The sequence below is a fragment of the Gymnogyps californianus genome, chromosome 3 (genome assembly GCF_018139145.2).
Source record: "Gymnogyps californianus isolate 813 chromosome 3, ASM1813914v2, whole genome shotgun sequence".
NCBI classification, from domain to species: domain Eukaryota; kingdom Metazoa; phylum Chordata; class Aves; order Accipitriformes; family Cathartidae; genus Gymnogyps; species Gymnogyps californianus.
The window spans coordinates 117,595,816-117,623,323 of NC_059473.1; the positions used below are offsets into that span (position 1 = coordinate 117,595,816).

Here is a 27,508-nt window from a genome sequence, read left to right on the forward strand (position 1 = left end):
GAATGACAGTTACAAGTTGTGAATGACAGTTACAAGTTATGAATTACAGAACTGTGAGTCAGAAACCTCGTGAATTAAGTGACGAATCAGTGAATTCACTTTAGATTGCCTGTGTAAAGGGGTTTGAGCCCTTGTTTGCCGTCTTTGGTTGTTTTCTTTCGTAATGAGCTCACAAAATAAAGTTTTACCGACAGAGTTCATTGTCCTGTAAAATCAAGAGGTCCAGACAGCCACTGACGGGACATTGGGACACCAGAGATGACATTGGACAATGGGTGCCGCAGAGATGACCTGTGCCGGTGAAAATGCAGCTTTTTCTTTTACCACCTTTCAATGAACACCTTCCAGCTGTCTTGAAAGTGGCTTTGTTCCTGTGCTGTGAGCCACGGAGCAGCTCCCAAAGTGCCCTTCTCTGCCACGCAAGGTGGAGCAGAGCCCCTCGGGGCTGTCCGCAGCCACTGCCCCGGGGAGATGCCCTCGCAGCGCCTGTGGTGGTGCTGGGAACCTGGAGCCACCGGGGTGCAACCGATGGCTGGAGACAACCTGGCTGTGGGAACCTGGGGGCTTCTGCCGCACGTCAATGCTGCCCCGTGGGAGGGAGCGAGGCTTTGGCATCGGCTAAGAGAGGGGTGTTGCCCAGCGTCCGGGTGACTGTCGCCTCCCCCGGTGCAGCTCAGCTCGGGGAGGGTCACTTGCCCCCATTGTCCCTGCCTCACAAACGTTGCCATAGCCGAGTGCTGGTGACACCGCAGCTGGTGAAAGGGTGACAGCCCCGTGTCACGCCTGCATCACAATCACGGGCGGAATTGGTACGTGGGGCTGAGCAAGGCCGGGCGGCACTTTGCCTGCGAGCTGCCGGGTGAAGAGAGAGGCTCTTGAGCTGGGAAGGAAGGGCAAGTGGACTGGGTTAGCTGGTTCCAGCTGGTCCCTCTCAAGCTCTCCTTGGCTCTCTCTGGCACGTTACAGGCCTGCCTGTCACGCCTTGGGAAATGAGCTGGTTCCCCAGCCCAGCGGCCTTCGCCGCCTTCTCCGTTTTGCTGTGGTTGCTGCTGGTGGTGTTTGTCTACCGCCTCGCAGTGACCGTGGCCAAGCCCCAGGTAGGAGCCAGTGCTGGTGCTGAGCCGAGCCCTGGCCGGCAGGGTGGGGGGTCAGCAGGGGCCCGGGATGGGGGGTCAGCCCCAGGGGCGGGCTGGAGAGGCCCTGCCTGGCAGGGGAGGCCGTTTCCCAGGCGGGCCCTGGCCAGCCTGGGCCAGGAGGCTCGGGGCAGGCAGAGGTCTGGGCCTGGCCGGGCTCTGGTTTTTTGCTGGTGCCGCTGAGGCGGCAGGGAATGTTGCCCTCTCACCCACTGCTTTCCTTGCCTGTGTAGAAAGGGAGGCCGAAGAAGCGCCGATGCAGACGCAACAAGGGGGATGCCAGAGGTGAGCAGCCCCTGGGCCAGGGCAGGTGCCCTGCAAAGACACCCCCTGGCCCCACGTGCCCACCGCCCCGTCCGGGGATGCCCCGTCCGCTCACTCTGTCTCCTCTGCCTGCAGCCTTTGTCCTTCTGGAGGCTTTACAGCCCTTGAAGACCCAGTAAGTGGATCCGTCCCCCCTGGAGCACGATAGCCCCCGCCGGTATCCCCCCACTAAGGGAGGTCCCACTAACACTGCCCTCTGCCCCTCTGCAGCTGCCCCACGGAGGGGTGCCATGTGCAGCCGGAGATGGATGCCATGTATGAAATAGTCGAGCAGTTCAACAGGACCCTCGAGGACCTAACAAGATACCTGGACACGTGAGGCCACTGAGGGGGGAACGGGGACAGGGAGGGGGGCATGGCTGGGAGCAACCGCTTGGGGAGGGCAGGGGCAAATCCATGGGCCTAAAACGTGAGGGGTGATGCCCTTGCGGAGGGATTGACCTCTGTGGCGCAGAGCTGACAGCGTCCACCCCTTTTCCTGGGGCAGAGGGAGACGCTGTGCCCGGCAGGCAGGGAGGGGGCCTCAGGCACATGGTGGGTGGGACCGCACGGCAACGATGCTGTCTGCCGCCTCCTTCGCGGCGGGAAGGAGAGCCCCAGGGTGCTCGGGAGTGCTGGGCTCAGGCTTCCCCTTCTCCTCCTCCTCCTCACGCAGCCTCAACCAGGAGACGCCTGAGGGCAGTGACAGCTCCTGGACCTCCATCACGGCGAGTGACGATGGCTCCTCTTCAAGGGTCTCTCTGTCCCCTTCGAGAGAAGACTCCCCCAATTCCATCACGACAAGTGAAGCCAGCTCCTCTGCAGAGGTGTCTCTGTCCCCTTCGAATGATGACTCCTGGACTTCCATCACGGCGAGCGACGTTGGCTCCTCTTCAAGGGTCTCTCTGTCCCCTTCACGAGAAGACTCCCCCAATTCCACCACGACTAGCGAAGCCAGCTCCTCTGCAGAGGTGTATCAGTCCTTTTCAAGCGACGACTCCTGGACTTCCATCACGGCGAGCGACGTTAGCTCCTCTTCATGGGCGTCTCTCCCCACTCTTGTGGATGGAGCAGACATGGCTCGTGCCTCCAGCGTCCAGCCTGGCCTGGGGCATCCCAGGGCTGGCCCAGAGCAGCAGCCGGGCCCGGCAACGCACCCATCCTGCGGGGAAAAGGCGGCCAGCTGCCTTGAGGCTGGTAGCATGCAGCAGCACCAGCAAGAGCTCAAGATCCAGCTGGGGGCTCCCATTCCACCTCCAGAGGTGCCCAAGGTCCACTCCCGGGAAATGGAGACGCCTCTCCAGCACAACAAAGGCCAGGAGACCTTGGAGGGCCCCATCCCAGAATCCAAACTGGAGCAGGAACTGGGCCTGCCCGCCAGTGTGGATGAGACGCCGCAGAATGTTCCAGCCTCAGCTCCTCCAACACCTCGGCGACGAGAAAGGCGTGATGTGATGGTGGTTCCCATTGTGCAGGACCTGCCCTTCCTGGATGAGGCTGTGAAAAGGGAACTAGAGAATCACATCGTTAAAATGAAGATACAGAGGCGCTATGGGCTGCAAATGAGGATGCTGGAATGTGAGGAGAGCTTTGAAAGGCTCGTTTTGAGATAAACAGCGTCTCAGCCTTTCCCTCCGCAGAGGCACCCTGGGCTGCCCTACCGCTCCCCCTTCCAGCACTGGAACAGGCACGCTCGGACCAGGAAGCCGGCAGGACAGCCCCCTGGCCTGCAAGAACAGTCCGCAGAGCCTGTGGACACATGCCTGCTAGGGATGCAGGCTCCAGTCCACTCTGGGCCAGCAGCGTGGGGGAAGAAAAGGAGGCGTGGGGGAACAGCCGGCAGCAGCACGGCCAGCAAGGAGACCCTGCCGGGCACCGATGGGAAGGAACAGGGCCCTGGGACTCAAGGGGGTGTGCACGGACCTTCCCCTTCTGGCCAGGCAGAGCGGGCACTGCCCCAAAGCCGCGAACATTTCCTGCTCAACAGTGACCAAAGTTTGTTGATTTCCTGAGCTCATATAGCTCATCTGAAGGAGAATAAAAAATACAAGTCCAGGCTTGGGGCCCCAGCAGTCTGTCTGTGTATGTCTTGAGTCGTTCTTACTCTGCACTATGAAGGGTTTGGAGGTGGCTTACACAAATGGTACTTGTGTCTGCCAAGGAGAAGGGAAGCAGGAGGCAGCTTTCCAAGAGAAGTTACATAGCAAGACAGAAAAGGAAATTTACAACCCCTGTTTTCTCAAGGGGAAACCAAAGGCTATGGGCAGAAATTCTGGGCTGGTTTAAGAGGTGTCTGCCTCTCAGATCTGCCAGGACCACTGTGCCCATAGTGTCTTTCCCACTTCCAGAGGCAGCATGGGCTGCCCGGCTTCCTGGAGGTCCCCTGCACACCACAGCTGCCTTTCAGTGCCGGGAGCAGTGCAGGTCCTTCAAGGCAGCAAGTGGCAGAGAGCAATGAAGTTTGGTGTCCACCATGGGACAGAGAAGATGGAGGCCCCAGCGCCTGTTCTGGCTGCACTACAACAACAGGCAGTGACCCTGGGAATAGCAGATAAATGCCTCTGTGGGCACCACTCTCCTCCTGGCTGTGGTACGGGGTGGGTTCACCTCCTCCAAAATCCCTGCCTCTCCCTTTCAAGGCAGATGAGGGCTGTGGCACGGAGGTGACCTGGAAGCCCTGCGAGAGTGGCAGGATCACAACCCGGAGCTCTGGGGTTCACTTGGAGCTCTACATGCTCAAGCACATACTGAAGTGAGAAAAAGGTTGAGGAGGAGGACGTGAGCAGGATCCCCTAGCAGGCAGAAAAGAGCAGTGAGGGCTGGCAGAGGGGAGCGTGATGGAAGAGCTCTTGCAGGTCTTCCTGCATTTCCTTAAGTGTTTAAATCACAGAATGGTTGACGTTGGTAGGGACCTTGGAGGTCACCTGGTCCAAGCCCCCTGCTCAACCAGGGCCACCTCGATCCGCTTGCCCAGGACTGTGTCCAGACAGCTTTTGAGTATCTCCAAGGATGGAGACTCCACAGCCTCCCTGGGCAACCTGTGCCAGTGCTTGGTCACCCTCACAGTGAAAAAGTGTTTCCTGATGTTCAGAGGGAACCTCCCATGTTTCAGTTTGTGTCCCTCGCCTCTTGTCCTGTCACTGCACACCACCAAAAAGAGCCTGGCTCCGTCTTCTTTGCATCCTCCCTTCAGGTATTTATATAAATTCGTAAGATCCCCCCTGAGCTTTCTTGTCTCTAGGCTGAACAGTCCCAGCTCTCTCAGCCTTTCCTCATATGTGAGATGCTCCACTCCCTTCATCATCTTCGTGGCCCTTTGTTAGGCTCTCTCCAGTATGGCCATGTCTCTCTTGTACTGAGGAGTCCAGAACTGGATGCAGGAGCCAGGTGTGACCTCACCAGTGCTGAGTAAAGGAGAAGGATCACCTCCCTCGACCTCCTGGCAATACTTTGGCTAATGCAGCCCGGGATGCCATTAGCCTTCTTTGTTGCAAGGGCACATTGCTGGCTCGTCTTCCACTTGGTGTCCACCAGGACCCTCAGATCCTTTTCTGCCAAGCTGCTTTCCAGCTGGGTGGCCCCCAGCATATACTGGTGCAGGGGCTTGTTCCTCCCCAGGCGCAGGACTTTGCACTTCTCCTTGTTGAACTTCACGAGGTTCCCGACAGCCCAAATGCTTATCATCTTTGCTTCCCAATGCCCATACCAGTAATTCTATGTTTAAAATTAAGTTAAATTCCCCAAGGTGAGAGTCCTTTGCCCGTGACAGTAGTCGGAGAGCGACTGTTCTGCCTTTATTTCAACACATGAGTTTTACCGCTGTTGTCCTTCCTATTCTCTCCCCTGTCCCCGTGGGGCATCTCATTTCTGTGTGCATGGGGCTTTCCCTGACAATGTTTTGTAGTGGGGACGCTGCAGGGATGTCCTGCGTGGGAAGGGGTGAGGGCTGCCCTCTGCCAGTGAAAATGCAGCTTTTTCTTTTACCGCCTTTCAATGAACACCTTCCAGCTGTCTTGAAAATGGCTTTGTTCCTGTGCTGTGAGCCACGGAGCAGCTCCCAAAGTGCCCTTCTCTGCCACGCAAGGTGGAGCAGAGCCCCTCGGGGCTGCCCGCAGCCACTGCCCCGGGGAGATGCCCTCGCAGCGCCTGTGGTGGTGCTGGGAACCTGGAGCCACCGGGGTGCAACCGATGGCTGGAGACAACCTGGCTGTGGGAACCTGGGGCTTCTGCCGCACGTCAATGCTGCCCCGTGGGAGGGAGCGAGGCTTTGGCATCGGCTAAGAGAGGGGTGTGCGGAGCCATGCACCGATCCTGCAGTTTCTGCCAAGAAGCTGCCCCCTGGGAGGGACAAAGCGTGAAACCTCTGATCTTGGGCCATTCAAACGGCTGGAGGTGATCTTGGACGCGTGTTTCGTAGCGAGAAGAGGGGGAGTTTGTAATGAACAGATGCTCCAGCTGCTGCAGCCCTCTGCCTCTCGGTGCCTTGCAGGGGCGGCGGGTAAGGTTTGCTGGGAGCAGGGACACCTCGTCCCTGCGGCCACCCCTGTTCCCCACAGAGACGGGTCACGCTTACGGCGCAAGTCTGTGGAGGCGGTGATGGCGCTGAGGGCAGAGGCTGTCACGAACGACCGCTCCAGCGGCAGGTCTTTGATCTCTGTTCTGCAGGGGCGAGGGGTGGCCTGCGCCGGGCATTAACAACAAGGTTTTGGCCGTGGCGGGGCTGCTGGGGAGGCCTCTGTGAGGGGAGGCCTCTGTGAGGGGAGGCCGGGGCTGCCCTGTGCCACTCACAGCCGGTTCCAGTCGTTTCCAGAAGGCTGCGCAACAGACAGGAGGCCTGTCAGAGCTCAGCCAATCAGGGGAGTCCCTGGCGGCTGAGCCAATGAGAGGCGTCGACGTCACCCGGAGAGAACAGGCCTGAGCAGCCAGAAAGGCTGAGGAGGAGAGGAGGAGGTGAGCAGGGTCCCCAAGCAGGCAGAAGGGAGCAATGAGGGTGGCGGAGCCAGGGGGACAGAAGGGCAGGGCCCAGCACCCAGGGCCTGTCCCACAGCCCCAGCCAGGGAGCAGGGCAGGCAGGGGGCTGGCAGGAGCAGCCCCACTCCGGTTACAGACACTGGACACCACCCTGGGGATGGGGACAGGCTTAGGCCGGGTGGGACTCGAGAGGGCCAGCAGGCAGTTCCTGGGTCTCGGAGGGGCAGTGCAGGCCAGGACCTGGGATTTGGCCCTTCCGAGGGAGAGGCCAGAGGCTTTGTATGGTGCTGCACAGGGCCAGCTCTCGGGACGGGGTGGGCTGGCCGTGGCCCAGCTGTGCGGAGCTTGGTCCAGCTGTGCTGGCCGTTGCCCAGCGTCCGGGTGACTGTCGCCTCCCCCGGTGCAGCTCAGCTCGGGAGGGTCACTTGCCCCCATTGTCCCTGCCTCACAAACGTTGCCATAGCCGAGTGCTGGTGACACCGCAGCTGGTGAAAGGGTGACAGCCCCGTGTCACGCCTGCATCACAATCACGGGCGGAATTGGTACGTGGGGCTGAGCAAGGCCGGGCGGCACTTTGCCTGCGAGCTGCCGGGTGAAGAGAGAGGCTCTTGAGCTGGGAAGGAAGGGCAAGTGGACTGGGTTAGCTGGTTCCAGCTGGTCCCTCTCAAGCTCTCCTTGGCTCTCTCTGGCACGTTACAGGCCTGCCTGTCACGCCTTGGGAAATGAGCTGGTTCCCCAGCCCAGCGGCCTTCGCCGCCTTCTCCGTTTTGCTGTGGTTGCTGCTGGTGGTGTTTGTCTACCGCCTCGCGGTGACCGTGGCCAAGCCCCAGGTAGGAGCCAGTGCTGGTGCTGAGCCGAGCCCTGGCCGGCAGGGTGGGTGGGGGGGGGGGGTCAGCCCCAGGGGCGGGCTGGAGAGGCCCTGCCTGGCAGGGAGGCCGTTTCCCAGGCGGGCCCTGGCCAGCCTGGGCCAGGAGGCTCGGGGCAGGCAGAGGTCTGGGCCTGGCCGGGCTCTGGTTTTTTGCTGGTGCCGCTGAGGCGGCAGGGAATGTTGCCCTCTCACCCACTGCTTTCCTTGCCTGTGTAGAAAGGGAGGCCGAAGAAGCGGCGATGCAGACGCAACAAGGGGGATGCCAGAGGTGAGCAGCCCCTGGGCAAGGGCAGGTGCCCTGCAAAGACACCCCCTGGCCCCACGTGCCCACCGCCCCGTCCGGGGATGCCCCGTCCGCTCACTCTGTCTCCTCTGCCTGCAGCCTTTGTCCTCCTGGCTTCTTCACAGCCCTCGAGGATGGGGTAAGTGGAGCCATCCCCCCTCTGGTATCCCCCCACCAAGGGAGGTCCCACTAATCCTGCCCTCTGCCCTCTCTGCAGCTGTCCTGTACACCCGGAGATGGATGCCATGTGTGAAACAGTCGATCAGTTCAACATGATCCTGGAGAACCTAAACAGATACCTGGACACGTGAGGCCACTGAGGAGGGACTGGGGAGAGGGACAGGGGGCATGGCTTTGGGCTACCGCTTGGGGAGGGCATGGGAAATCCCCAGGCGTAAAATGTGAGGGGAGACGCCCTTCTGGAGGCAGTGACCTCCGTGACACAGAGCTGACGGTGTCTCCCCCTTTTCCGGGGCAGAGGGAACTGCTGTGTGCGGCAGGCAGGGAGGGGGCCTCGGGCACACGCTGGGTGGGACCCCACAGCAGTGATACAGCCTGCCCGTCTCCTTCAGGGCAGGAAGGAGAGCCCCGGGATGCTCGGGAGTGCTGGGCTTAGGCTTCCCCTCCTCCTCCTCTTTCTCCTCACACAGGCTCAGCTCAGAGACGCCTGAGGGCAGCGACAGCTCCTGGACGTCCATCACGGCGAGCGACACTGGCTCCTCTTCAAGGGTCTCTCTGTGCCCTTCGAGAGAAGACCCCACACTTCCGTCATGGCCAGCAAAGCCAGCTCCTCTGCAGAGGTGTCTCTGCCCCTTTTGAGTGACGACTCCTGGACCTCCATCACGGCGAGCGACGTTAGCTGCTCTTCACAAGCGTCTCTCCCCACTCTTGTGGATGGAGCAGACACGGCTCACGACTCCAGCGTGCAGCTTGGCCTGGGGCATCCCGGGACTGACCTGGAGGAGCAGCCTGGCCCAGCAACTCATCCACCCTGCAGGGAGGAAGTGGACACATGCCCCAAGGCCAGCAGCGTGCAGCAGCACCAGCAAGATCTCGAGATGCAGCTGGGGCTCCCACTCCACCTCCAGAGGTGCCCGAGGTCCACTCCAGGGAAATGGAGATGCCTATAGCAGACCACAAAAGCCAGGACACCTTGGAGGGCCTCATGCCACAAACAAAACTGCCGCGGGAACTGGGCCTGCCAGCCGATGTGGATGAGACTCCGCAGAGTGTCCCAGCCTCAGCTCCTCCAACACCTCAGCGACCGCAAGAGCGTGACGTGACGGTGGTTCCCATTGTCCAGGACTGCCCTTCCTGGATGAGGCTGTGAAAAGGCAGCTGGAGCGTCACATTGTAAAAATGAAGATACAACGGCGCTATGGGCTGCCAACCAAGGTCCTGGAATACGAGAAGAGCTTTGAAGAGCTCACCCTGGGGCAAAAAGCCGCTCAGCCTCCCCTCCGCAGAGGCGCACTGGGCTGCCCTACCGCTCTCCCTTCCGGCACTGGACAGGCAGGCTCGGACCAGGAAGCCAGCAGCACAGCCCCCTGGTCCGCAGAAAGAGTCTGCAGAGCCTGTGGACACAATGCGCACGAGGGACACAGGCTCCATCACCTCCTCCAACACCTCAGCGACCGCAAGAGCGTGACGTGATGGTGGTTCCCATCGTGCAGGACCTGCCCTTCCTGGATGAGGCTGTGAAAAGGCAGCTGGAGCGTCACATTGTAAAAATGAAGATACAACGGCGCTATGGGCTGCCAACCAAGGTCCTGGGATATGAGAAGAGCTTTGAAGAGCTCACCCTGGGGCAAAAAGCCGCTCAGCCTCCCCCTCCACAGAGGCGCACTGGGCTGCCCTACCGCTCTCCCTTCCGGCACTGGGACAGGCAGGCTCGGACCAGGAAGCCAGCAGCACAGCCCCCTGGTCTGCAGGAAGAGTCTGCAGAGCCTGTGGACACATGCCCACGAGGGACACAGGCTCCAGTCCACGCTGGGCCTGCAGCATTCCTGAGAGCGGCACAAGAGATGCCTCAGGAGGATGGGGAGACACCCCCTGCAAAAGGGAGCATGGGGGAACAGCCGGCAGCAGCACGGCAGCAAGGAGATCCTGCCACACACCGATGGGAAGGAGCAGGGCCTGGGCCACAGGGGATGTGGACGGTCCTTCCCTTCTGGCCAGGCAGAGCGGGCACCGCTGCAGAGCGAGGGAGCTCCCCGGGGGCAATCAGGCCAGGTGTCTGACAGCCCCAGCATCTCCTACGGGGACATGGGGCCAGCAGAGCTGCTGTTGGAGAAGAGCGTCCCATGGGAGAAGCAGACCACTCCCTGGAAGGCCAGAGCAGCTCCAGTGAGGCCGTGGGGACACCTGAGCTGCCATCAGACATGGCAGCTCCTCCAAGCAGAAGTTCCCCACAGACACAACGCCCCTCCTGTGAGGAGAGACCCTCAGCTCTGCCACCATCTCCACACTCTGCGGGGACTGGCCTTCAGATCCCCCATCTGGAAGAGCTCCTCGCAGCCCTCACTGACTACTACAGGGCCAGCCAAGCCGCTGGAGAGCTGCAGAACCAGCTGCTGGCTTTATGGCTGGAGCGGCGCCCAGGCAACGTGCAGCGGCCTAAGACAGACCCGGCAGTGGAGCTCCCCGGTGCCTTGCAGCGCTGCGGCCAAGAGAGGAGCAGAGAAGGGCAAGGGAAGCGCCCAGGACAGAGCCGGCTCCAGGAGGCTCTGCCCCAAGTGCAGCAAAGCCCCGCGCCACAGCCTGCCTGGCAGTGAAGGCTCCCAGACTTGGGCTCCACCTGATGCTGCAGCCCCGCGCACAGGAAGGGAAGGGGCAGTGGGAGAAAGGTGTCCAGCTGAGGACAGGGCCAAGAGGCAGCAGGAACAGAAGAGGGCTGCTGCTGCCCAGCAATCACAGCGGGTCCGTGTGTGTGGGTCCACCATACGGATCCCTCTCTTTCGGCATGCGTGGCTTCCGCCGTAGTGTGCTCCCGCCAGGCTCGTGGCCTCGTGAGAGCAGCCAGACACAGGAGTCCTGGGGCAGAAGAGAGGAGAGGCGAGGAGAGGAGAGGTGAGGAGACCCAAGAGAAGAGGACAAAGGGCGTGGGAAGCAGAGCCTCAGTGCCCACCAGGTGCCAGGCTGAGGGCACCACGCTCTTTGGGTGGGTGGGGCTGGTCACAGGTTGTTGTGGGGCTTGGGGATGGTCTGGGCTCCTTGGGGAAAGCGGAAGCCTGTGACCAGCTTAGGAGGCGATGGGGAAGGACTCGGTGGCATCTCAGGGTGAAGCTTGCTCAGTGGGAGAGACGGGTGCCATCCGGACATGGGGCCAGCGAGGCCAGGGGACAGCAAGGTGGCGGCAGCAGTCCTGGGGACAACGGCTCCTCTTGCCCGTGGGGAGCCTGTCCAGATGCTGCTAGTTGGGAGTGTAAAGAGCAGCCCGACCCTCAGAGTGTGACCATGCTCTTCCTCTTGCAGGTGTCAGGGGCAGCAGGGCCCAGCGGGGTATGGACCCAGTGAGCAGCAGATCCCGCCAGGCCCTACCAGGAGCAGGAGCTCTCCCAATAAATGTGTTTCTTCTGAAGTGAGCCCATGGGAGTCTTTTTTGCCTGGGGACGAGCAGCCCCCTGGCCCGCAGGAAGAGTCCGCAGACCCTGTGGACACATGCCTGTGAGGGACGCAGGCTCCAGTCCACGCTGGGCCTGCAGCGTATTACTGAGAGCGGCACAGGAGATGCCTCAGGAGGATGGGGAGACACCCCCCTGCAAAAGGGAGCATGGGGGAACAGCCGACAGCAGCACAGCCAGCAAGGAGATCCTGCCACACACCGATGGGAAGGAGCAGGGCCCTGGGCCACAAGGGGATGCGCACGGTCCTTCCCCTTCTGGCCAGGCAGAGTGGGCACCGCTGCAGAGCGAGGGAGCTCCCCGGGGGCAATCAGGCCAGGTGTCTGACAGCCCCAGCATCTCCCATGAGGGCATGTGACTGTTCATTGGAGTCCTCTCTGATTTTGGCTGACGTGGAGGTCATGCTAAGGCCTGATGTATGCTGGGCATAGCGCCATTACGTCAAAGCGAGAGCAACACGGGAGCAGGACACAGTGTCCAGGAAGGGCTAAATGTCGTTATGCAGCCATTATCACCTGCAGCTTGCTGTCTCCTGCAGCCATCACGCTTACGTATTGATTGTCTGGTAGTTGCTTCAGAATGTACGAACTCATAGAAATGGTACAGTCTGCAGGTCCACACTGGACGGTATAAATCCGTCAGGTTACGCAGAAAAGTGGATCCAACAGCAGCTGGACTCCTGAGGCTCTTGGGCTTGCCGGTGTGACCCAGGGGATGCCCTCACTGTCACGGAGGAGGAAGGATGAGCTCTCTCACGGTAGGTAATGTTACTATTTTCCTCTTAAGCCCGGGAGTTATGAGTTAAAGTTACAAGTTACAGATCACCAGTCGGGCGTCAGGAGTTGGGAGTCGGGAGCTGCGAGTCAGGAGTCGGGAGCTGGGAGCTGGAGTTGCAAGCCGGGAGCTGCGAGTTGGGATTTGGGAGTCGGGAGTCAAGAGTCAGGAGCTGCGAGTTACGGTTTGGGAGTTGGGAGTTGTGAATTGGGAGTTGGAGTTGGGAGTCGGTATTTGGGAGCTGCGAGTTATGAATTGCGAGTTGCGAGTTAAATGTCAGGAGTCGGGAGTCAGGAGTTGGGAGTCAGCAGTCGGGTTTTGGGAGTTGCGAGTTACGAGTTGGGAGTTTCGAGCTGGCAGTCAGGAGTTGGGAGCTGGGAGGTGTAGTCACGAGTTGGGAGTTGAGAGTTGAGAGTTGGGAGTCACAAGTCGTGAGTTGGGAGACGCAAGCTGGGAGTTGGGAGCCACGAGCCAGGAGCTGTGAGTCGGGATTTGCGAGCAGGGAGTCGCGAGTTGGGAATTGCGAGGGGAGAGCTGGGAGTTGGGAGTTGAGTGTTGGGAGTCAGGAGTCGGTAGTTGTGAGTTGGGAGCTACAAGTTGCAAGTTGCAACTTACAAGTTATGAATGACAGTTACAAGTTGTGAATGACAGTTACAAGTTATGAATTACAGAACTGTGAGTCAGAAACCTCGTGAATTAAGTGACGAATCAGTGAATTCACTTTAGATTGCCTGTGTAAAGGGGTTTGAGCCCTTGTTTGCCGTCTTTGGTTGTTTTCTTTCGTAATGAGCTCACAAAATAAAGTTTTACCGACAGAGTTCATTGTCCTGTAAAATCAAGAGGTCCAGACAGCCACTGACGGGACATTGGGACACCAGAGATGACATTGGACAATGGGTGCCGCAGAGATGACCTGTGCCGGTGAAAATGCAGCTTTTTCTTTTACCGCCTTTCAATGAACACCTTCCAGCTGTCTTGAAAGTGGCTTTGTTCCTGTGCTGTGAGCCACGGAGCAGCTCCCAAAGTGCCCTTCTCTGCCACGCAAGGTGGAGCAGAGCCCCTCGGGGCTGCCCGCAGCCACTGCCCCGGGGAGATGCCCTCGCAGCGCCTGTGGTGGTGCTGGGAACCTGGAGCCACCGGGGTGCAACCGATGGCTGGAGACAACCTGGCTGTGGGAACCTGGGGGCTTCTGCCGCACGTCAATGCTGCCCCGTGGGAGGGAGCGAGGCTTTGGCATCGGCTAAGAGAGGGGTGTTGCCCAATGTTCGGGTGACTGTCGCCTCGCCCGGTGCAGCTCAGCTCGGGGAGGGTCACTTGCCCCCATTGTCCCTGCCTCACAAACGTTGCCATAGCCGAGTGCTGGTGACACCGCAGCTGGTGAAAGGGTGACAGCCCCGTGTCACGCCTGCATCACAATCACGGGCGGAATTGGTACGTGGGCTGAGCAAGGCCGGGCGGCACTTTGCCTGCGAGCTGCCGGGTGAAGAGAGAGGCTCTTGAGCTGGGAAGGAAGGGCAAGTGGACTGGGTTAGCTGGTTCCAGCTGGTCCTCTCAAGCTCTCCTTGGCTCTCTCTGGCACGTTACAGGCCTGCCTGTCACGCCTTGGGAAATGAGCTGGTTCCCCAGCCCAGCGGCCTTCGCCGCCTTCTCCGTTTTGCTGTGGTTGCTGCTGGTGGTGTTTGTCTACCGCCTCGCGGTGACCGTGGCCAAGCCCCAGGTAGGAGCCAGTGCTGGTGCTGAGCCGAGCCCTGGCCGGCAGGTGGGGGTCAGCAGGGGCCCGGGATGGGGGGTCAGCCCAGGGGCGGGCTGGAGAGGCCCTGCCTGGCAGGGGAGGCCATTTCCCAGGCGGGCCCTGGCCAGCCTGGGCCAGGAGGCTCGGGGCAGGCAGAGGTCTGGGCCTGGCCGGGCTCTGGTTTTTTGCTGGTGCCGCTGAGGCGGCAGGGAATGTTGCCCTCTCACCCACTGCTTTCCTTGCCTGTGTAGAAAGGGAGGCCGAAGAAGCGCCGATGCAGACGCAACAAGGGGGATGCCAGAGGTGAGCAGCCCCTGGGCCAGGGCAGGTGCCCTGCAAAGACACCCCCTGGCCCCACGTGCCCACCGCCCCGTCCGGGGATGCCCCGTCCGCTCACTCTGTCTCCTCTGCCTGCAGCCTTTGTCCTTCTGGAGGCTTTACAGCCCTTGAAGACCCAGTAAGTGGATCCGTCCCCCCTGGAGCACGATAGCCCCCGCCGGTATCCCCCACCAAGGGAGGTCCCACTAACACTGCCCTCTGCCCCTCTGCAGCTGCCCCACGGAGGGGTGCCATGTGCAGCCGGAGATGGATGCCATGTATGAAATAGTCGAGCAGTTCAACAGGACCCTCGAGGACCTAACAAGATACCTGGACACGTGAGGCCACTGAGGGGGAACGGGGACAGGGAGGGGGGCATGGCTGGGAGCAACCGCTTGGGGAGGGCAGGGGCAAATCCATGGGCCTAAAACGTGAGGGGTGATGCCCTTGCGGAGGGATTGACCTCTGTGGCGCAGAGCTGACAGCGTCCACCCCTTTTCCTGGGCAGAGGGAGACGCTGTGCCCGGCAGGCAGGGAGGGGGCCTCAGGCACATGGTGGGTGGGACCGCACGGCAACGATGCTGTCTGCCGCCTCCTTCGCGGCGGGAAGGAGAGCCCCAGGGTGCTCGGGAGTGCTGGGCTCAGGCTTCCCCTTCTCCTCCTCCTCCTCACGCAGCCTCAACCAGGAGACGCCTGAGGGCAGTGACAGCTCCTGGACCTCCATCACGGCGAGCGACACTGGCTCCTCTTCAAGGTGTCTCTGTCCCCTTCGAGAGAAGACTCCCCCAATTCCATCACGACAAGTGAAGCCAGCTCCTCTGCAGAGGTGTCTCTGTCCCTTCGAATGATGACTCCTGGACTTCCATCACGGCGAGCGACGTTGGCTCCTCTTCAAGGGTCTCTCTGTCCCCTTCACGAGAAGACCCCCAATTCCACCACGACTAGCGAAGCCAGCTCCTCTGCAGAGGTGTATCAGTCCTTTTCAAGCGACGACTCCTGGACTTCCATCACGGCGAGCGACGTTAGCTCCTCTTCATGGGCGTCTCTCCCCACTCTTGTGGATGGAGCAGACGTGGCTCGTGCCTCCAGCGTCCAGCCTGGCCTGGGGCATCCCAGGGCTGGCCCAGAGCAGCAGCCGGGCCCGGCAACTGCACCCACCCTGCGGGGAAAAGGCGGCCAGCTGCCTTGCGGCTGGTAGCGTGCAGCAGCACCAGCAAGAGCTCAAGATCCAGCTGGGGGCTCCCATTCCACCTCCAGAGGTGCCCAAGGTCCGACTCCCGGGAAATGGAGACGCCTCTCCAGCACAACAAAGGCCAGGAGACCTTGGAGGGCCCCATCCCAGAATCCAAACTGGAGCAGGAACTGGGCCTGCCAGCCAGTGTGGATGAGACGCCGCAGAATGTTCCAGCCTCAGCTCCTCCAACACCTCGGCGACGAGAAAGGCGTGATGTGATGGTGGTTCCCATTGTCAGGACCTGCCCTTCCTGGATGAGGCTGTGAAAAGGGAACTAGAGAATCACATCGTTAAAATGAAGATACAGAGGCGCTATGGGCTGCAAATGAGGATGCTGGAATGTGAGGAGAGCTTTGAAAGGCTCGTTTTGAGATAAACAGCGTCTCAGCCTTTCCCTCCGCAGAGGCACCCTGGGCTGCCCTACCGCTCCCCTTCCAGCACTGGAACAGGCACGCTCGGACCAGGAAGCCGGCAGGACAGCCCCCTGGCCTGCAAGAACAGTCCGCAGAGCCTGTGGACACATGCCTGCTAGGGATGCAGGCTCCAGTCCACTCTGGGCCAGCAGCGTGGGGGAAGAAAAGGAGGCGTGGGGAACAGCCGGCAGCAGCACGGCCAGCAAGGAGACCCTGCCGGGCACCGATGGGAAGGAACAGGGCCCTGGGACTCAAGGGGGTGTGCACGGACCTTCCCCTTCTGGCCAGGCAGAGCGGGCACTGCCCCAAAGCCGCGAACATTTCCTGCTCAACAGTGACCAAAGTTTGTTGATTTCCTGAGCTCATATAGCTCATCTGAAGGAGAATAAAAAATACAAGTCCAGGCTTGGGGCCCCAGCAGTCTGTCTGTGTATGTCTTGAGTCGTTCTTACTCTGCACTATGAAGGGTTTGGAGGTGGCTTACACAAATGGTACTTGTGTCTGCCAAGGAGAAGGGAAGCAGGAGGCAGCTTTCCAAGAGAAGTTACATAGCAAGACAGAAAAGGAAATTTACAACCCCTGTTTTCTCAAGGGGAAACCAAGGCTATGGGCAGAACTTCTGGGCTGGTTTAAGAGGTGTCTGCCTCTCAGATCTGCCAGGACCACTGTGCCCATAGTGTCTTTCCCACTTCCAGAGGCAGCATGGGCTGCCCGGCTTCCTGGAGGTCCCCTGCACACCACAGCTGCCTTTCAGTGCCGGGAGCAGTGCAGGTCCTTCAAGGCAGCAAGTGGCAGAGAGCAATGAAGTTTGGTGTCCACCATGGGACAGAGAAGATGGAGGCCCCAGCGCCTGTTCTGGCTGCACTACAACAACAGGCAGTGACCCTGGGAATAGCAGATAAATGCCTCTGTGGGCACCACTCTCCTCCTGGCTGTGGTACGGGGTGGGTTCACCTCCTCCAAAATCCCTGCCTCTCCCTTTCAAGGCAGATCAGGGCTGTGGCACGGAGGTGACCTGGAAGCCCTGCGAGAGTGGCAGGATCACAACCCGGAGCTCTGGGGTTCACTTGGAGCTCTACATGCTCAAGCACATACTGAAGCGAGAAAAAGGTTGAGGAGGAGGACGTGAGCAGGATCCCCTAGCAGGCAGAAAAGAGCAGTGAGGGCTGGCAGAGGGGAGCGTGATGGAAGAGCTCTTGCAGGTCTCCCTGCATTTCCTTAAGTGTTTAAATCACAGAATGGTTGACGTTGGTAGGGACCTTGGAGGTCACCTGGTCCAAGCCCCCTGCTCAACCAGGGCCACCTCGATCCGCTTGCCCAGGACTGTGTCCAGACAGCTTTTGAGTATCTCCAAGGATGGAGACTCCACAGCCTCCCTGGGCAACCTGTGCCAGTGCTTGGTCACCCTCACAGTGAAAAAGTGTTTCCTGATGTTCAGAGGGAACCTCCCATGTTTCAGTTTGTGTCCCTCGCCTCTTGTCCTGTCACTGCACACCACCAAAAAGAGCCTGGCTCCGTCTTCTTTGCATCCTCCCTTCAGGTATTTATATAAATTCGTAAGATCCCCCCTGAGCTTTCTTGTCTCTAGGCTGAACAGTCCCAGCTCTCTCAGCCTTTCCTCATATGTGAGATGCTCCACTCCCTTCATCATCTTCGTGGCCCTTTGTTAGGCTCTCTCCAGTATGGCCATGTCTCTCTTGTACTGAGGAGTCCAGAACTGGATGCAGGAGCCAGGTGTGACCTCACCAGTGCTGAGTAAAGGAGAAGGATCACCTCCCTCGACCTCCTGGCAATACTTTGGCTAATGCAGCCGGGATGCCATTAGCCTTCTTTGTTGCAAGGGCACATTGCTGGCTCGTCTTCCACTTGGTGTCCACCAGGACCCTCAGATCCTTTTCTGCCAAGCTGCTTTCCAGCTGGGTGGCCCCCAGCATATACTGGTGCAGGGGCTTGTTCCCCCCAGGCGCAGGACTTTGCACTTCTCCTTGTTGAACTTCACGAGGTTCCCGACAGCCCAAATGCTTATCATCTTTGCTTCCCAATGCCCATACCAGTAATTCTATGTTTAAAATTAAGTTAAATTCCCCAAGGTGAGAGTCCTTTGCCCGTGACAGTAGTCGGAGAGCGACTGTTCTGCCTTTATTTCAACACATGAGTTTTACCGCTGTTGTCCTTCCTATTCTCTCCCCTGTCCCTGTGGGGGCATCTCATTTCTGTGTGCATGGGGCTTTCCCTGACAATGTTTTGTAGTGGGGACGCTGCAGGGATGTCCTGCGTGGGAAGGGGTGAGGCTGCCTCTGCCAGTGAAAATGCAGCTTTTTCTTTTACCGCCTTTCAATGAACACCTTCCAGCTGTCTTGAAAATGGCTTTGTTCCTGTGCTGTGAGCCACGGAGCAGCTCCCAAAGTGCCCTTCTCTGCCACGCAAGGTGGAGCAGAGCCCCTCGGGCTGCCCGCAGCCACTGCCCCGGGGAGATGCCCTCGCAGCGCCTGTGGTGGTGCTGGAACCTGGAGCCACCGGGGTGCAACCGATGGCTGGAGACAACCTGGCTGTGGGAACCTGGGGGCTTCTGCCGCACGTCAGTGCTGCCCCGTGGGAGGGAGCGAGGCTTTGGCATCGGCTAAGAGAGGGGTGTGCGGAGCCATGCACCGATCCTGCAGTTTCTGCCAAGAAGCTGCCCCCTGGGAGGGACAAAGCGTGAAACCTCTGATCTTGGGCCATTCAAACAGCTGGAGGTGATCTGGACGCGTGTTTCGTAGCGAGAAGAGGGGGAGTTTGTAATGAACAGATGCTCCAGCTGCTGCAGCCCTCTGCCTCTCGGTGCCTTGCAGGGGCGGCGGGTAAGGTTTGCTGGGAGCAGGGACACCTCGTCCCTGCGGCCACCCCTGTTCCCCACAAGAGACGGGTCACGCTTACGGCGCAAGTCTGTGGAGGCGGTGATGGCGCTGAGGGCAGAGGCTGTCACGAACGACCGCTCCAGCGGCAGGTCTTTGATCTCTGTTCTGCAGGGGCGAGGGGTGGCCTGCGCCGGGCATTAACAACAAGGTTTTGGCCGTGGCGGGGCTGCTGGGGAGGCCTCTGTGAGGGGAGGCCTCTGTGAGGGAGGCCGGGGCTGCCCTGTGCCACTCACAGCCGGTTCCAGTCGTTTCCAGAAGGCTTCACAACAGACAGGAGGCCTGTCAGAGCTCAGCCAATCAGGGGAGTCCCTGGCGGCTGAGCCAATGAGAGGCGTCGACGTCACCCGGAGAGAACAGGCCTGAGCAGCCAGAAAGGCTGAGGAGGAGAGGAGGAGGTGAGCAGGGTCCCCAAGCAGGCAGAAGGGAGCAATGAGGGGTGGCGGAGCCAGGGGGACAGAAGGGCAGGGCCCAGCACCCAGGGCCTGTCCCACAGCCCCAGCCAGGGAGCAGGGCAGGCAGGGGGCTGGCAGGAGCAGCCCCACTCCGGTTACAGACACTGGACACCACCCTGGGGATGGGGACAGGCTTAGGCCGGGTGGGACTCGAGAGGGCCAGCAGGCAGTTCCTGGGGTCTCGGAGGGGCAGTGCAGGCCAGGACCTGGGATTTGGCCCTTCCGAGGGAGAGGCCAGAGGCTTTGTATGGTGCTGCACAGGGCCAGCTCTCGGGACGGGGTGGGCTGGCCGTGGCCCAGCTGTGCGGAGCTTGGTCCAGCTGTGCTGGCCGTTGCCCAGCGTCCGGGTGACTGTCGCCTCCCCGGTGCAGCTCAGCTCGGGGAGGGTCACTTGCCCCCATTGTCCCTGCCTCACAAACGTTGCCATAGCCGAGTGCTGGTGACACCGCAGCTGGTGAAAGGGTGACAGCCCCGTGTCACGCCTGCATCACAATCACGGGCGGAATTGGTACGTGGGGCTGAGCAAGGCCGGGCGGCACTTTGCCTGCGAGCTGCCGGGTGAAGAGAGAGGCTCTTGAGCTGGGAAGGAAGGGCAAGTGGACTGGGTTAGCTGGTTCCAGCTGGTCCCTCTCAAGCTCTCCTTGGCTCTCTCTGGCACGTTACAGGCCTGCCTGTCACGCCTTGGGAAATGAGCTGGTTCCCCAGCCCAGCGGCCTTCGCCGCCTTCTCCGTTTTGCTGTGGTTGCTGCTGGTGGTGTTTGTCTACCGCCTCGCAGTGACCGTGGCCAAGCCCCAGGTAGGAGCCAGTGCTGGTGCTGAGCCGAGCCCTGGCCGGCAGGGTGGGGGGTCAGCAGGGGCCCGGATGGGGGTCAGCCCCAGGGGCGGGCTGGAGAGGCCCTGCCTGGCAGGGAGGCCGTTTCCCAGGCAGGCCCTGGCCAGCCTGGGCCAGGAGGCTCGGGGCAGGCAGAGGTCTGGGCCTGGCCGGGCTCTGGTTTTTTGCTGGTGCCGCTGAGGCGGCAGGGAATGTTGCCCTCTCACCCACTGCTTTCCTTGCCTGTGTAGAAAGGGAGGCCGAAGAAGCGGCGATGCAGACGCAACAAGGGGGATGCCAGAGGTGAGCAGCCCCTGGGCCAGGGCAGGTGCCCTGCAAAGACACCCCTGGCCCACGTGCCCACTGCCCCGTCCGGGGATGCCCCGTCCGCTCACTCTGTCTCCTCTGCCTGCAGCCTTTGTCCTCCTGGCTTCTTCACAGCCCTCGAGGATGGGGTAAGTGGAGCCATCCCCCCTCTGGTATCCCCCCACCAAGGGAGGTCCCACTAACACTGCCCTCTGCCCTCTCTGCAGCTGTCCTGTACACCCGGAGATGGATGCCATGTGTGAAACAGTCGATCAGTTCAACATGATCCTGGAGAACCTAAACAGATACCTGGACACGTGAGGCCACTGAGGAGGGACTGGGGAGAGGGACAGGGGCATGGCTTTGGGCTACCGCTTGGGGAGGGCATGGGGAAATCCCCAGGCGTAAAATGTGAGGGGAGACGCCCTTCTGGAGGCAGTGACCTCCGTGACACAGAGCTGACGGTGTCTCCCCCTTTTCCGGGGCAGAGGGAACTGCTGTGTGCGGCAGGCAGGGAGGGGGCCTCGGGCACACGCTGGGTGGGACCCCACAGCAGTGATACAGCCTGCCCGTCTCCTTCAGGGCAGGAAGGAGAGCCCCGGGATGCTCGGGAGTGCTGGGCTTAGGCTTCCCTCCTCCTCCTCTTTCTCCTCACACAGGCTCAGCTCAGAGACGCCTGAGGGCAGCGACAGCTCCTGGACGTCCATCACGGCGAGCGACACTGGCTCCTCTTCAAGGGTCTCTCTGTGCCCTTCGAGAGAAGACCCCCACACTTCCGTCATGGCCAGCAAAGCCAGCTCCTCTGCAGAGGTGTCTCTGCCCCTTTTGAGTGACGACTCCTGGACCTCCATCACGGCGAGCGACGTTAGCTGCTCTTCACAAGCGTCTCTCCCCACTCTTGTGGATGGAGCAGACACGGCTCACGACTCCAGCGTGCAGCTTGGCCTGGGGCATCCCGGGACTGACCTGGAGGAGCAGCCTGGCCCAGCAACTCATCCACCCTGCAGGGAGGAAGTGGACACATGCCCCGAGGCCAGCAGCGTGCAGCAGCACCAGCAAGATCTCGAGATGCAGCTGGGGGCTCCCACTCCACCTCCAGAGGTGCCCGAGGTCCACTCCAGGGAAATGGAGATGCCTATAGCAGACCACAAAAGCCAGGACACCTTGGAGGGCCTCATGCCACAAACAAAACTGCCGCGGGAACTGGGCCTGCCAGCCGATGTGGATGAGACTCCGCAGAGTGTCCCAGCCTCAGCTCCTCCAACACCTCAGCGACCGCAAGAGCGTGACGTGACGGTGGTTCCCATTGTCCAGGACCTGCCCTTCCTGGATGAGGCTGTGAAAAGGCAGCTGGAGCGTCACATTGTAAAAATGAAGATACAACGGCGCTATGGGCTGCCAACCAAGGTCCTGGAATACGAGAAGAGCTTTGAAGACATCGCCCTGGGGCAAAAAGCCGCTCAGCCTCCCCCTCCGCAGAGGCGCACTGGGCTGCCCTACCGCTCTCCCTTCCGGCACTGGGACAGGCAGGCTCGGACCAGGAAGCCAGCAGCACAGCCCCCTGGTCTGCAGGAAGAGTCCTGCAGAGCCTGTGGACACATGCCCACGAGGGACACAGGCTCCAGTCCACGCTGGGCCTGCAGCATTCCTGAGAGCGGCACAGGAGATGCCTCAGGAGGATGGGGAGACACCCCCCTGCAAAAGGGAGCATGGGGGAACAGCCGGCAGCAGCACGGCCAGCAAGGAGATCCTGCCACACACCGATGGGAAGGAGCAGGGCCCTGGGCCACAAGGGGATGTGGACGGTCCTTCCCCTTCTGGCCAGGCAGAGCGGGCACCGCTGCAGAGCGAGGGAGCTCCCCGGGGGCAATCAGGCCAGGTGTCTGACAGCCCCAGCATCTCCTACGGGGACATGGGGCCAGCAGAGCTGCTGTTGGAGAAGAGCGTCCCCATGGGAGAAGCAGACCTCTCCCTGGAAGGCCAGAGCAGCTCCAGTGAGGCCGTGGGGACACCTGAGCTGCCATCAGACATGGCAGCTCCTCCAAGCAGAAGTTCCCCACAGACACAACGCCCCTCCTGTGAGGAGAGACCCTCAGCTCTGCACCATCTCCACACTCTGCGGGGACTGGCCTTCAGATCCCCCATCTGGAAGAGCTCCTCGCAGCCCTCACTGACTACTACAGGGCCAGCCAAGCCGCTGGAGAGCTGCAGAACCAGCTGCTGGCTTTATGGCTGGAGCGGCGCCCAGGCAACGTGCAGCGGCCTAAGACAGACCCGGCAGTGGAGCTCCCCGGTGCCTTGCAGCGCTGCGGCCAGAGAGGAGCAGAGAAGGGCAAGGGAAGCGCCCAGGACAGAGCCGGCTCCAGGAGGCTCTGCCCCAAGTGCAGCAAAGCCCCGCACCACAGCCTGCCTGGCAGTGAAGGCTCCCAGACTTGGGCTCCACCTGATGCTGCAGCCCCGCGCACAGGAAGGGAAGGGCAGTGGAGAAAGGTGTCCAGCTGAGGACAGGGCCAAGAGGCAGCAGGAACAGAAGAGGGCTGCTGCTGCCCAGCAATCACAGCGGGTCCGTGTGTGTGGGTCCACCATACGGATCCCTCTCTTTCGGCATGCGTGGCTTCCGCCGTAGTGTGCTCCCGCCAGGCTCGTGGCCTCGTGAGAGCAGCCGGACACAGGAGTCCTGGGGCAGAAGAGAGGAGAGGCGAGGAGAGGAGAGGTGAGGAGACCCAAGAGAAGAGGACAAAGGGCATGGGAAGCAGAGCCTCAGTGCCCACCAGGTGCCAGCTGAGGGCACCACGCTCTTTGGGTGGGTGGGGCTGGTCACAGGTTGTTGTGGGGCTTGGGGATGGTCTGGGCTCCTTGGGGAAAGCGGAAGCCTGTGACCAGCTTAGGAGGCGATGGGGAAGGACTCGGTGGCATCTCAGGGTGAAGCTTGCTCAGTGGGAGAGACGGGTGCCATCCGGACATGGGGCCAGCGAGGCCAGGGGACAGCAAGGTGGCGGCAGCAGTCCTGGGGACAACGGCTCCTCTTGCCCGTGGGGAGCCTGTCCAGATGCTGCTAGTTGGGAGTGTAAAGAGCAGCCCGACCCTCAGAGTGTGACCATGCTCTTCCTCTTGCAGGTGTCCAGGGGCAGCAGGGCCCAGCGGGGTATGGACCCAGTGAGCAGCAGATCCCCGCCAGGCCCTACCAGGAGCAGGAGCTCTCCCAATAAATGTGTTTCTTCTGAAGTGAGCCCATGGGAGTCTTTTTTGCCTGGGGACGAGCAGCCCCCTGGCCCGCAGGAAGAGTCCGCAGACCCTGTGGACACATGCCTGTGAGGGACGCAGGCTCCAGTCCACGCTGGGCCTGCAGCGTATTACTGAGAGCGGCACAGGAGATGCCTCAGGAGGATGGGGAGACACCCCCCTGCAAAAGGGAGCATGGGGGAACAGCCGACAGCAGCACAGCCAGCAAGGAGATCCTGCCACACACCGATGGGAAGGAGCAGGGCCCTGGGCCACAAGGGGATGCGCACAGTCCTTCCCCTTCTGGCCAGGCAGAGCGGGCACCGCTGCAGAGCGAGGGAGCTCCCCGGGGGCAATCAGGCCAGGTGTCTGACAGCCCCAGCATCTCCCATGAGGGCATGTGACTGTTCACTGGAGTCCTTCTCTGATTTTGGCTGACGTGGAGGTCATGCTAAGGCCTGATGTATGCTGGGCATAGCGCCATTACGTCAAAGCGAGAGCAACACGGGAGCAGGACACAGTGTCCAGGAAGGGCTAAATGTCGTTATGCAGCCATTATCACCTGCAGCTTGCTGTCTCCTGCAGCCATCACGCTTACGTATTGATTGTCTGGTAGTTGCTTCAGAATGTACGAACTCATAGAAATGGTACAGTCTGCAGGTCCACACTGGACGGTATAAATCCGTCAGGTTACGCAGAAAGTGGATCCAACAGCAGCTGGACTCCTGAGGCTCTTGGGCTTGCCGGTGTGACCCAGGGGATGCCCTCACTGTCACGGAGGAGGAAGGATGAGCTCTCTCACGGTAGGTAATGTTACTATTTTCCTCTTAAGCCCGGGAGTTATGAGTTAAAGTTACAAGTTACAGATCACCAGTCGGGCGTCAGGAGTTGGGAGTCGGGAGCTGCGAGTCAGGAGTCGGGAGCTGGGAGCTGGGAGTTGCAAGCCGGGAGCTGCGAGTTGGGATTTGGGAGTCGGGAGTCAAGAGTCAGGAGCTGCGAGTTACGGTTTGGGAGTTGGGAGTTGTGAATTGGGAGTTGGGAGTTGGGAGTCGGTATTTGGGAGCTGCGAGTTATGAATTGCGAGTTGCGAGTTAAATGTCAGGAGTCGGGAGTCAGGAGTTGGGAGTCAGCAGTCGGGTTTTGGGAGTTGCGAGTTACGAGTTGGGAGTTTCGAGCTGGCAGTCAGGAGTTGGGAGCTGGGAGGTGGTAGTCACGAGTTGGGAGTTGAGAGTTGAGAGTTGGGAGTCACAAGTCGTGAGTTGGGAGACGCAAGCTGGGAGTTGGGAGCCACGAGCCAGGAGCTGTGAGTCGGGATTTGCGAGCAGGGAGTCGCGAGTTGGGAATTGCGAGGGGAGAGCTGGGAGTTGGGAGTTGAGTGTTGGGAGTCAGGAGTCGGTAGTTGTGAGTTGGGAGCTACAAGTTGCAAGTTGCAACTTACAAGTTATGAATGACAGTTACAAGTTGTGAATGACAGTTACAAGTTATGAATTACAGAACTGTGAGTCAGAAACCTCGTGAATTAAGTGACGAATCAGTGAATTCACTTTAGATTGCCTGTGTAAAGGGGTTTGAGCCCTTGTTTGCCGTCTTTGGTTGTTTTCTTTCGTAATGAGCTCACAAAATAAAGTTTTACCGACAGAGTTCATTGTCCTGTAAAATCAAGAGGTCCAGACAGCCACTGACGGGACATCGGGACACCAGAGATGACATTGGACAATGGGTGCCGCAGAGATGACCTGTGCCGGTGAAAATGCAGCTTTTTCTTTTACCGCCTTTCAATGAACACCTTCCAGCTGTCTTGAAAGTGGCTTTGTTCCTGTGCTGTGAGCCACGGAGCAGCTCCCAAAGTGCCCTTCTCTGCCACGCAAGGTGGAGCAGAGCCCCTCGGGGCTGCCCGCAGCCACTGCCCCGGGGAGATGCCCTCGCAGCGCCTGTGGTGGTGCTGGGAACCTGGAGCCACCGGGGTGCAACCGATGGCTGGAGACAACCTGGCTGTGGGAACCTGGGGGCTTCTGCCGCACGTCAATGCTGCCCCGTGGGAGGGAGCGAGGCTTTGGCATTGGCTAAGAGAGGGGTGTTGCCCAATGTTCGGGTGACTGTTCGCCTCGCCCGGTGCAGCTCAGCTCGGGGAGGGTCACTTGCCCCCATTGTCCCTGCCTCACAAACGTTGCCATAGCCGAGTGCTGGTGACACCGCAGCTGGTGAAAGGGTGACAGCCCCGTGTCACGCCTGCATCACAATCACGGGCGGAATTGGTACGTGGGGCTGAGCAAGGCCGGGCGGCACTTTGCCTGCGAGCTGCCGGGTGAAGAGAGAGGCTCTTGAGCTGGGAAGGAAGGGCAAGTGGACTGGGTTAGCTGGTTCCAGCTGGTCCCTCTCAAGCTCTCCTTGGCTCTCTCTGGCACGTTACAGGCCTGCCTGTCACGCCTTGGGAAATGAGCTGGTTCCCCAGCCCAGCGGCCTTCGCCGCCTTCTCCGTTTTGCTGTGGTTGCTGCTGGTGGTGTTTGTCTACCGCCTCGCGGTGACCGTGGCCAAGCCCCAGGTAGGAGCCAGTGCTGGTGCTGAGCCGAGCCCTGGCCGGCAGGGTGGGGGGTCAGCAGGGGCCCGGGATGGGGGGTCAGCCCCAGGGGCGGGCTGGAGAGGCCCTGCCTGGCAGGGGAGGCCGTTTCCCAGGCGGGCCCTGGCCAGCCTGGGCCAGGAGGCTCGGGGCAGGCAGAGGTCTGGGCCTGGCCGGGCTCTGGTTTTTTGCTGGTGCCGCTGAGGCGGCAGGGAATGTTGCCCTCTCACCCACTGCTTTCCTTGCCTGTGTAGAAAGGGAGGCCGAAGAAGCGCCGATGCAGACGCAACAAGGGGGATGCCAGAGGTGAGCAGCCCCTGGGCCAGGGCAGGTGCCCTGCAAAGACACCCCCTGGCCCCACGTGCCCACCGCCCCGTCCGGGGATGCCCCGTCCGCTCACTCTGTCTCCTCTGCCTGCAGCCTTTGTCCTTCTGGAGGCTTTACAGCCCTTGAAGACCCAGTAAGTGGATCCGTCCCCCCTGGAGCACGATAGCCCCCGCCGGTATCCCCCCACCAAGGGAGGTCCCACTAACACTGCCCTCTGCCCCTCTGCAGCTGCCCCACGAGGGGTGCCATGTGCAGCCGGAGATGGATGCCATGTATGAAATAGTCGAGCAGTTCAACAGGACCCTCGAGGACCTAACAAGATACCTGGACACGTGAGGCCACTGAGGGGGAACGGGGACAGGGAGGGGGCATGGCTGGGAGCAACCGCTTGGGGAGGGCAGGGGCAAATCCATGGGCCTAAAACGTGAGGGGTGATGCCCTTGCGGAGGGATTGACCTCTGTGGCGCAGAGCTGACAGCGTCCACCCCTTTTCCTGGGGCAGAGGGAGACGCTGTGCCCGGCAGGCAGGGAGGGGGCCTCAGGCACATGGTGGGTGGGACCGCACGGCAACGATGCTGTCTGCCGCCTCCTTCGCGGCGGAAGGAGAGCCCCAGGGTGCTCGGGAGTGCTGGGCTCAGGCTTCCCCTTCTCCTCCTCCTCCTCACGCAGCCTCAACCAGGAGACGCCTGAGGGCAGTGACAGCTCCTGGACCTCCATCACGGCGAGCGACACTGGCTCCTCTTCAAGGGTCTCTCTGTCCCCTTCGAGAGAAGACTCCCCCAATTCCATCACGACAAGTGAAGCCAGCTCCTCTGCAGAGGTGTCTCTGTCCCCTTCGAATGATGACTCCTGGACTTCCATCACGGCGAGCGACGTTGGCTCCTCTTCAAGGGTCTCTCTGTCCCCTTCACGAGAAGACTCCCCCAATTCCACCACGACTAGCGAAGCCAGCTCCTCTGCAGAGGTGTATCAGTCCTTTTCAAGCGACGACTCCTGGACTTCCATCACGGCGAGCGACGTTAGCTCCTCTTCATGGGCGTCTCTCCCCACTCTTGTGGATGGAGCAGACGTGGCTCGTGCCTCCAGCGTCCAGCCTGGCCTGGGGCATCCCAGGGCTGGCCCAGAGCAGCAGCCGGGCCCGGCAACGCACCCACCCTGCGGGGAAAAGGCGGCCAGCTGCCTTGAGGCTGGTAGCGTGCAGCAGCACCAGCAAGAGCTCAAGATCCAGCTGGGGGCTCCCATTCCACCTCCAGAGGTGCCCAAGGTCCACTCCCGGGAAATGG

At 60.8% G+C, this 27,508-nt stretch overlaps 1 long non-coding RNA gene across 5 annotated transcripts; it reads left to right on the top strand.

Moving 5' to 3' along the window:
* Nucleotides 1-1,522: 1,522 nt before the first annotated feature.
* On the top strand, nucleotides 1,523-26,977 carry LOC127014694 (uncharacterized). 5 transcript variants are annotated; one of them, XR_007766202.1, is made up of 3 exons: nucleotides 1,523-1,572; nucleotides 14,239-14,343; nucleotides 26,895-26,977. It is a non-coding gene; the product is annotated as an uncharacterized LOC127014694 (long non-coding RNA). The 5 variants fall into 5 exon arrangements; XR_007766204.1 differs by lacking the exons at nucleotides 14,239-14,343; nucleotides 26,895-26,977 and adding exons at nucleotides 1,668-1,772; nucleotides 14,682-14,743; XR_007766206.1 differs by lacking the exons at nucleotides 14,239-14,343; nucleotides 26,895-26,977 and adding exons at nucleotides 1,668-1,772; nucleotides 2,113-2,166.
* The last annotated feature ends 531 nt before the right edge of the window (nucleotides 26,978-27,508 follow it).